Source organism: Hipposideros armiger, unplaced genomic scaffold (genome assembly GCF_001890085.2).
Source record: "Hipposideros armiger isolate ML-2016 unplaced genomic scaffold, ASM189008v1 scaffold_6, whole genome shotgun sequence".
In the NCBI taxonomy this organism is placed as follows: Eukaryota; Metazoa; Chordata; class Mammalia; order Chiroptera; family Hipposideridae; genus Hipposideros; species Hipposideros armiger.
In genome coordinates, this window is record NW_017731356.1 from 4,895,718 (window position 1) to 4,905,830 (window position 10,113).

Consider the following 10,113-nt stretch of genomic DNA (forward strand, 5'->3'; position numbering starts at 1 on the left):
AAAAAAAAAAAATGAATTACTAAAGACAAACAGCTTAAGTGTTGCATATTCATGATACTTAGAAATCACTATTTTGTAGCTTTAACACCATTTAAATGTTTGTGTCATTATAGTCTTCAGTTTCTTGATCAAATAAGGATGACAAGTCATCAAATACATTGTCGCTCTTGGCATGAATTCTAAAAAATATATATTAATGTTATTTTTTAGATCACACCTAAATTAGAATAATGCCTGATGAATTTTTTCAATGTATTTTCTGATATGCCTGAACTATAGTGTTCTTATTTATTTTTGAGAATAACCTCTGCTTTTTTGGTGATGTTGAGTGATTTCTTAAGATACTACATGCTTAAAAATTGCTCTGGAATGTGTAATTGCCCACCTGAAGCATTGTTTGTCATATGGAGGCAGAAAAGACCTTAGATACCAACCTATTTATTTCAACAAATGAGACAGAGACTAAGAAAGGATGGATAGGCCACATATCTACCCAACTCCTTATTTATAAACACTATGTTATTGAGGAGGGAGTTAGAGAGCTGTAAGGGCTGGGATGGGAGGAGAAAATACACATGTGAATGGGTCATGTGTCCCTGCCTTAAAAAAACTGAACACCATAGTAGGAGGAATATAATAAGATATGCATGTCAGCTACTAGAGTGTAAAGAAGCTTGGTGATTATTGCATAGAAACTACCAAGTTCTATGAACGTTAAAAGGAAGGAATCGTATGAATCTTAATTCTAATGTCACAGAACTTACCTTTTGACCAGTGACAACACTGTATAACATTAGATATGTAGCCAGAAGCACAGAAGTACAATCAGCTCTCAATTCAGGGCGGGTAGGGATGAGGAAGAACAAGGAATAGGAAATTGGAGGTGTGGCAATAGAGTTTGGATTAACTAAAAAACCTGGTGCAAGGATAGGTGAGACCTGAGAACTCTTCAGTGTAAATCATTTATGTAGGGGTAGGGGAGAATGACATCCTCAAACACAAACATGCACAAAATGGGAGTACTGGAGCTGAGTCATTTGAATTTTCTGAACTGCTTTAGGTAAAATTAGGATGGGAGGCCAAGTGAGTCCTCTCCATCATTCCCTCCCTCCTCCCCCTCTCTACATAGATACTTCATAATCTACTCCCGCCGCCAGACCATACTCCTATTACCAGTGTCCATTGAGATAAATCTCTAGAAGAGAAATAAGAAATAGAGGTAGCTGTCTCGAGCAATTACACTAAGGCAACATGAGGAAACTAATAGTTTCTGACCCACCCTTCACCTTTAGAGTCCAGTCCCAAACCAGGCCCAGGTGAGCATCTGCGGACTAGGCAGGCCTAAGGAGTTGCCTTAGACTCAGGGTAACAATCCAAAGTAATCATTGCAGATGTAGCCCAAGTGAATTCTGGGATTTCTGGAACTGGATCCCCATAGAAGTGATTTCCAAAGAGCTAAATAAAATGATGTTTCTGAGTCTTAACCTGAAATTAATTCTGAGCTGACTCAGCTCCCACAACAGCCTCCCAACATTGAGCATATCTGAACTTCAGCTGACCTCCTGAGGTTTATCCCAGGGTGACAGTAAACAGCACCTCCTTACTAAAGAGACATCAAACAACTTTCAGCAAAGAGGCTCATTGTGGGCACTACTTGAAACAGCGTGATAAAAGAAAGCAGCTCCACTTTTCACTGGGCAATACTCAGTGGAATATTGTTGGTTTTCATTATTGTGTTAGCTTGCTAGGGCTGCCATAAGAAATACCGCGGGTAGGATGGCTTAAACAACAGATAATTTCTCACAATTCCCTGAAGGCTAGAAGTCTAAGATCAAGGTGTAGGCAGGTGAGGTTTCTTCCAAAGCCTCTCTCCTTGGCTTTTGGAGTCCACCTTCTCCCTGTGTCTTCACTCTGTGTCTTCACTCTGTGTCTATCTGTATCCTAATCGCCTCTTAAAAGAACACCAGGCATATATTGAGGTAGGTCCTACCCATATGACCTCATGTTGCCTTAATTCTTTAATGGTCCTATCTCCAAATAAAGTCACATTCTGAGGTACTGGGGGTTAGGACTATGACCTGAATTTGGGGGGGAGGAGTGGACAGAATTCAGCCCATAAAAATAACAAATACTCACTTTAAGAATACCAGACTTATGAATAAAAGGCACCCTTGTTGAAGGTACAATTTTAAATCTACCCAGTTAAATCTGAAGCGTTTCTTTTTCTAATTACTCTTTGCATCATAAAATAGCAATGCTTGGGAGGTATAAATTAGCAACAACAAATAGGATGCTAGAATGAAAAAACTGATTACCAAAATTATCTGAGTCACATCACAAGATGCTAGAAAACACATACCAGGATGTGAATAGACTCACGATTAGTATGGAAGGATTAATATTTATATAGCTAGTGATTTAAACCTTAATTAGAGCTCTATCTTGTCTAAATAAGCAATTATGGATATATTGTGGCCAAATGTATTTTATAAGCAAATGATATCCTTTAGCACCAAATGTATGTTCTCTATCTCTTGGGCAACATTAGGTTTATCATGTCCTGCGTAGCCAGTGAAGAAAAAGTTGGACATGTCAGGTATACACATTATTCAGGCAACCAGAATTTGAAAGTGTACTTTAAGCAAGATGGAGAGGAACCTTCTTTTTCCTCCATGCTTTGCAGTCTAGGATCTGGACTTGGGGGAGTTTTTAGAGCTCTTTACGATATTTTGAGGTTAGGGATTAAAGATGAACTCTGTTAGAGGCAGGTCACAAACCAGATAGAAAGATGTTCCTATGGTAGACTCCTCATTGGAGATGAATATTTAGCTTCATGTTACTCCATGCGTTTATTTCACTCTTATCCTCTATGTTTGAATAAAGTCTTATTCTAATGTTCCAGTGTTTTCTCAGCTGTGCTATTTTCTAAAATCGGGAGTTCTGCAGCCATACTTAGGCCAGTCGTTCTCATGCAGGCCAATGTAATATCCATCATGGGAAATACCTACAGCTCCCCCAGTGGAGAAGCCAATCTCAGGGAATAAGAGTCAGAGTCCTTCTCTACCTGGATATTTGTCTTCTGTTGTCAGTGTTGGACAGGAAGAAAGACTTAGTCCCAACCCAAGCTCCACCACTTACTAGCTATGTGAGTTTCTACAAGGTAAGCTAAGAAAGCTTCAATTTCCTTTGCTATAAACTAAGGGATTGTAAAATGTACCTAAGAAGGTTTTTATGGAGATTAAAATAAGAATATCGGGCTGGCCGAGTGGTGCGTTAGTTATGAGTTGGCTTGGGACACCAGCTCTGAGCAGCAGGGCCCTCGTTAGGATCCCACATGAGGGCCGGTGGTGCTGCGCCCTCTACAACTAAGATGGTGAACAACAGATTGCCATGAGTCACTGGTGACAGCATAGGCTGCAGTGGGGCTGGCCGGCAGCTGCCGTGAGCTGCTATGAGCCTCTGTGAGCGGCTGTCCAATGGCCGGTGACCAATCTGCCTCAGCCGAGAAGAGTGCAATGATAATACCAACATGGGCCAGTGAAGCGACGTCCTCCACAACTAGACTGAAGAACAAAAGGACAGCAACTTGTCTGTTCCCCTCCCCCAATTTCCCAATAAAATCTTAAAAAGAAAAAAATGAGAAAATACATGTAGAACCTCAAGTACAATACAATGCCTGACATCTATGAGATACTCAATGAATGAGAGTTATTAAAATTATACTAGGTACTGCGTGTTGCGTTAGACCCGTCATTCTCAGTTTTGCTGTGAACTTTTAAAAACTATATTATCTCCAGCTCTGACCCTAGAGATTCTGATTTGAGGTGTTGGTGTGGGGCTAGGGATCCTTTACCTTTTGGGGATTTTACAGGTTATCCCATCCTAATATCTGAGGTAAGAACCACTGATGTAGATCAATGAACAGCAAGCTTTTTTGGTGAATAGCCAGATAAATATCTTAGGCTTTGTGGGCCATATGGCCTCTGTCAACTACTCTACCCTGCCATTGTAGCAGGAAAGCAGCCACAGACAATATGTAAACAAATGAGCATGACTGTGTTTCAAGAAAACTTTATTTGCAAAAAGAGACAAAAAGAGATGGTGGGCTGGATTTGACCCCCAGACTGTTGTTTGTCAAGCATGTCTTATCGGAAGAGAGATTTTATTTGCTATAGCCAGGGAAAGTATTTTATTAATATTATGTTCAATAGCAGCATTAAAAGCCTTACAAGTAATGACCAAGGTTTGGTGCTAAACACAACTAGTTAAATAGACTGGGCTCCTGCATTTCAAGGAATTAGTAATGTAAAACAACAACAGCATAGACATAATATTTACAAGTATTTCTGGATTAATAATTGCCATATAAACAGATGAGTATACAAGTCTAAATGTGAAACTGAGTTCAGAGGTAGGCAGATTTTGCTAATACTCTTGATTTACAAGTATCAGCGATGATAAGAAAAATGCTCATATGACAAGAATGGGCTCATTCAGGAACGAATGTAAAGAGAACAATGCCCCAGACTAGCTCCCCTTTTTCAGCAAGAGGCTACAAGGGAGCATCTTTTAAAAAGGGGTCCTTTAAATAGGACTTCATGTTTCTCCACATGGCTGAATTTGCCTTCTCTCAATTGTAATTTTTTTGTTAAAATATTTCAATGTCTGATTTATCCTCTGAGGTTAGGGGCTGTGTTATGGTTGCAATTTAATGACACATGTGACCATTTCCTTATTTAACCTGGAATAAAGAAAAATATTTCTCTTTCTCAACAGGAATATTAGTAAACTTAAAAGAAAAGTCAGTGGATCAATTTGTGTGTGTATGTGTGTGTAAATCAAGTGATTGGTAATTTAGTAACTTATTGCATACAATTGTAGAAATGATGCAATAGGGCACGATTCTCTTATCCCTGAAAGATGGACGTATAATAATGAATATTTATAATTTTTGGCTGCATAGCATCTTACCCTCTCCTCCTTACACTGTGTGGAATTTTCCATTTGGAAGTTTTTATGGGTCGCAGGATCTCAGGGGCCAGAAAGTCCTGATACTTGTTTTGTGTTTTCTGCCTTCAGCCCCAGCTCCACAGCAATCCTAGGTGAGGAAAAGTGATCTAAGCTTCTTGGTAGACTGGATACTCTTACTTAGGACTTGAATCTGGACTGAGTTACACAGAAGTAAGTAAGTAGAATTCATCCCACTTGCATCTGTGATATCAGAATTTGGTGGGACAATGGCAGCAATCCCTGGGATGGTGTCCACTGGTAATGGCACTGGTACCCTGACCAGGCCATTTCAGGACTGATTTAGCCATGCTTCTGGCTTTCTACCTTCCCTCAGCTCTCTTCCTGACCATCAAAACTGTGAGCCACTCAATGTTGTTTCAGAAAATTCCCTTTCTGCTTAAGTTAGCCACTGACATAGTTTAACATATAAGGGAAGGGTGCAGAAAATCAAGGGCATGCAGAAATAATCCATTTTCCCATTTCTCATATATGTGCCCTTTACTCAGTTTAATGGAATTATCCATATTTTTTCTTTATTTGGGCCCTGATTTTTATGACACTGGTCATTAGAATCTCAAAACTTAAGAGTATAGTTGTGTCCATTTCACTTAAAGTGAAGATGTCCAAAATTACATCTCCTTTTAACTCAGTTCATTGATTATATCCAAATAATAGGCACTCCTCTCAAGCTTTTGATTTGAATTTTTTACTTATTCTCACAAGAATGTTTAGTGTCTGCATTAAAAATGAATATTGCACAGATTTCTCAAGGGAAAATGCTCCACATAAAATCTCTCTTTAGCTAAAAATTATTATAAATGCAAAATGTTTTTTTTTCTTGAATTCCTTTTGCTAATAAGAATCTTCCTAATCAAGGATTTCACTTGGGGCAATCAAAGCCCTCCATGCTAAAATTACATGGAAAAAGGATACTTTTAAAAATATTTGCAAAAATATTTTAACTACCACAATTGAAGTGTTCATTTACGGTTCTTTTCTGCAGAGATCTGTAACCTTGTTTCTGCAAAATCTAATCCAGCCTCAAGTGTTCTCAACTGATGATATAGAAATATTCTGAATCAAACAGAACAAAATTAATTTGCATCTACTTTATTAGCGACAATCACAATAAATATTTAATAACCTATTCTGTGCCCATCACCGTGCTGTGGTGATGCTGCAGTGAACAAGACAGGCACAGTCTCTTTCTTGAGAGAGCTTATAGTTCAGCAGGGAAGATAGAATACTTATAAATAGTGAAATAGCCACAAGTTTGAAGTCCAAAGTATGTGGCATATTTAATAGTGAGAATTGACCTAGTCTGAGATGAACAGGGAAGGCTTCCTCAAAAAAGTGACATTGAAGCTGAAAGCTGCAGGATGAGTAGAAATTAACTTGGCAAAGAGAAAGCAAAATGTTTCAGGCTGAAAGAGTGGCATATGCAAATGCACTGAGGCAGGAAGAAGCATGGTGTATTTATGGAACAAACAGAAGTCCAGTTTGGCTGGAGAAAGTACAGAGATTCAGAGGGACACTAGCCAAAAAGATGCAGAGGTAAGCAGGTAGGCAGTGGAACCCAGAGTGGGAATTTTGAATTTTATTTGAAGATAAGTTTGCCAGATAAAATTAAATTTATATTTCAGATATATACCTGAAATTTAAATTTCAGATAAACAACAATATTTTAGCATAAGTGTGTCCCACATATTGCATAGAACATACACTGAAAAATAATTATCTGTTGTTTATATGAAACTCAAATGTAACTGGGCCTCCTGCATTTTTATGTGCTAACTCTGGCCACCCGATTATAATAGCAGTGCAAAAGGCTAAGGAGGGACATGGTAAAATTTGCATGTTAAAAAATTACTCTCTAATTAGAGAGCGGAAAATGTATTGGAGGCAGAGCGAAAGGACGCGAGGAGATCTGAATGAGTCCCTCTCTCTTGAAACCTCTTCTTCCTTTGCCTTCTTATGAAATCATGCCTGGATTTTCTCCTATCTCCCTGCTCACTGCGTCTCAGCCTCCTCTCATAGATTCACCTCTTCTGTTAGACAGTTAAATATTGACGTCCTAAGACTGGCTGCACACAAAGTTTGCAAGGATACAGAACAACCAGTCCTCTTATGTGTGGTTAGTGAGAGTATGAAATGCTTTGCAAAAAGGTGTGTCAGTTTCTTACAAGATCAAAACACCTGTGATCTAGCCATCCTACTTGTGGGTGTGTGTTCGAAAGAATTGGAAGCAGGATCTCAGGGAGATTTTCCACACCCATATTCACAAAAGATAAGAGGGATAACAACCCAAATGCCCATCTACTGATGATTAGAAAAAGCAAATGTGTTGGGTTATTGGGAAAGTCATGACGCATGTTTGCAACACATGGCTCTAGTTCATTTTTGGAAGTACTAGAGTCATTGGCATCTATGTTATTGCTATGTAATTTGACAGCTGACAGTTCTAGCTGCAGTCTTAAAATAAAATTGAGTGATTTGGTTGAGTTTTGGAGATTTTACAACAAGTTGAAGATGAAAGACCAAACTGTGCATTTTTGCCATATTTTACTGTTTTACTTCCATAAAGGGAAGAACGCGCATCAAGCTTGTGAAAAGTTGCATAAAGTTTANCCATCTTGTTGGTCGGCCTCCCCTTCCTCCTCCTCCTCCTCCTCCTCCTCCTCCTCCTGCTCCTCCGCCCGGGCGCTCGTTGTCCTCGTCCCCTTCCTCTTCCTCGGGCTCCGGCCCGCCCCGGAGACTGGGGCGGAGACCAGGGCGAGGCCCCTCCCTCCGGGGGGCGGGGCGAGCGGAGGGGCGGGGCGGGCTGGGGAGGAAAGCTCTGAGTCACCGGCCACCGACGCCGGGAGCGGCGCTGGCGACGCGCAACGCCGGGACCCGGAGCGCACCCACGCCCTGAGCCGAAGAACTGGTCCGTCCGTCTTCCCGGCCCAGCCCCCACCAGCGCCTCTGCGCCCGGCGGGCAGGTGGCCAGACGGTGAAGGCGAGTTGCAACATTTCTGGCGTTTCCGTCCAATCCCGCACTGCCTCGATCTGCCTACCCCCTTGGCTTTCTCAGCCCTTGTCACTTCCACTCTTGTGTCTTTTCCATGCCTCCCCTCATCCACCCCAAAAGAATTTGTTCTTATCTCATTGTATCCAGGTTCTCCATCACACCAGCTTTGCCCTAGTCACCCCCTCACAGAGTCCCGAAAGAGTCCAGCCCCCGACCTGGGCCTGCACACTCACTGCCCCCAAACGTCTCTCCAGGCCCTGTCTCCAGGCCCGTGTGAGCAGTGACAGCTCTCTGGGGGTGGGGGTGGGGTGTGTGTGTGTGTGGGGGGGGGAGACAGAAAAATTTGGCCCCTAGAAGAGCTCCTGGATCTAAGCGCTAACCTCGTAATGACTGGAAGTTTCTTCTTCATGGAGAAGAAGTCATTTTGATTCGGGGGTAATGGGAGACCCCTGCAAGACAAGTCGGGGTAGCCAAACCCTTGCTTTTTTTAAGAAGGGAGAGAAATGGAATTCTTTTCATACCCTGAAGTTCTAATTTCAAAATGAATCGTCTGGAAGAGAGGAGAGAGATGGTCCTCAAATAAGCACCCAGTTTATAGTCCTCCGCGTTAACATCCCCCCTTTTTGCCTCAGGTCTTGACCAAGAGCAGCGAGTTTTGCTGGCCTGGCCTTTCTTCACTGCATACATCACCAATACCAAGGAGAGTAATGTGCTATAGTTAGAGACGCTTCTTATCGTGATAAATCCGATCACTATGACAGGTAGTGTTTTTATTATTTGTAAAAAAAACATCTCACACACCTTTCTAAACTCCGATGAGGGAAGAGTTCTTTTTAGTTGCTAACACCCTCCTGTACTCAAGAGTTCAGCTTCTTTTTTAGAACACCTTCAGATGTCTCCCTATTGATTGGAAATGACTGCCTTCGAAGTGGGCTACATCGGGAACCTTCTCTTCAACCTACTAGTTAGTAACCCCAGCTCTATAAAGAGCAAATTTCTAGCTACCCACCACAGAGGGATTGGGCTAGCGTGTGCTAACTAACCTAAAGGCTGTCTCCCTCAAACAGCCAAGCCTCAGTCCCCTGCTAGGAAAAACAAATTAATCTGTTCCTGCTTTTCCTCCCCCTCCCTTCTCACTCCTAGGGAACCTTCCACAACAGAAGGTTTTAGCCGCTGTTGCTAGGCAAACATGCCAACCTCCCTTGTTTAGGTGAAGCTAATAACCCAACTTCCATTACAACCTAGCAACCTAGATAATATAATTTCTTGGAACTATTAATAGTTGTACCTCAGTTGGTAAAGCCCCTTCAAGTTTCCCTTTAAAAAGGTATGACTTTTAAGCTAAATTTATTTCATCAATATTTCAGTTAAAAGGAAGTTGAAAATGGAAGGGCTTCCCTACATTCATTCTGTTAATATAATTAAACAGAACCATTTAGCAGAAGAGCAGATTTGAAGAAAACACTGAAGTGTTTACAATAAAAACTAATCTAAGAGAAGCCGTTTATATTCTTAAAACTACCCAGTTAAGCTACACGTATAAGAAGATTCAGACAATAATTTATCTCCTGAGACTGAGTCTATTTAAAGGAAAAATAATATGGTTATTCAGTGAGAAAAAAAAAGATATTTTGGATTTTATTCCCAAATTAATTCTGGAAGAATTTTAGCTAGTGAATTAAGCTCTTTTTTCCCTGATTTTGCTGTTTAAGTTTTTGCTGTGTTATGTTATGGTGTTATGTTAATGTTAACATTTTTCAGGGTATTGAGAATTAATATAAATAAGATTAAATAAGACATGTTGACATGTAAATTATATATATTTAAACTTAAAATTATATACTTTGTTAAATCCAGTGAAATTTGTATCAATACAGTAAAATAGTGTTTGAGAATTACCTTGAACCAAAGTAACACGTTAAGAATGAATTACTGGGGCCAGCCAAGTGGCTGGTTGGTTAAACGTTGGCTTGGGAGCTCGAGCTCTGAGCAGCAAGGCCGCCGGTTCGGATCCCACATGAGGGCCAGTGACGCTGCACCCTCTACAGCTAAGATGGTGAACAACAGCTCGACCTGGAGCTGGGCTGCCGTGA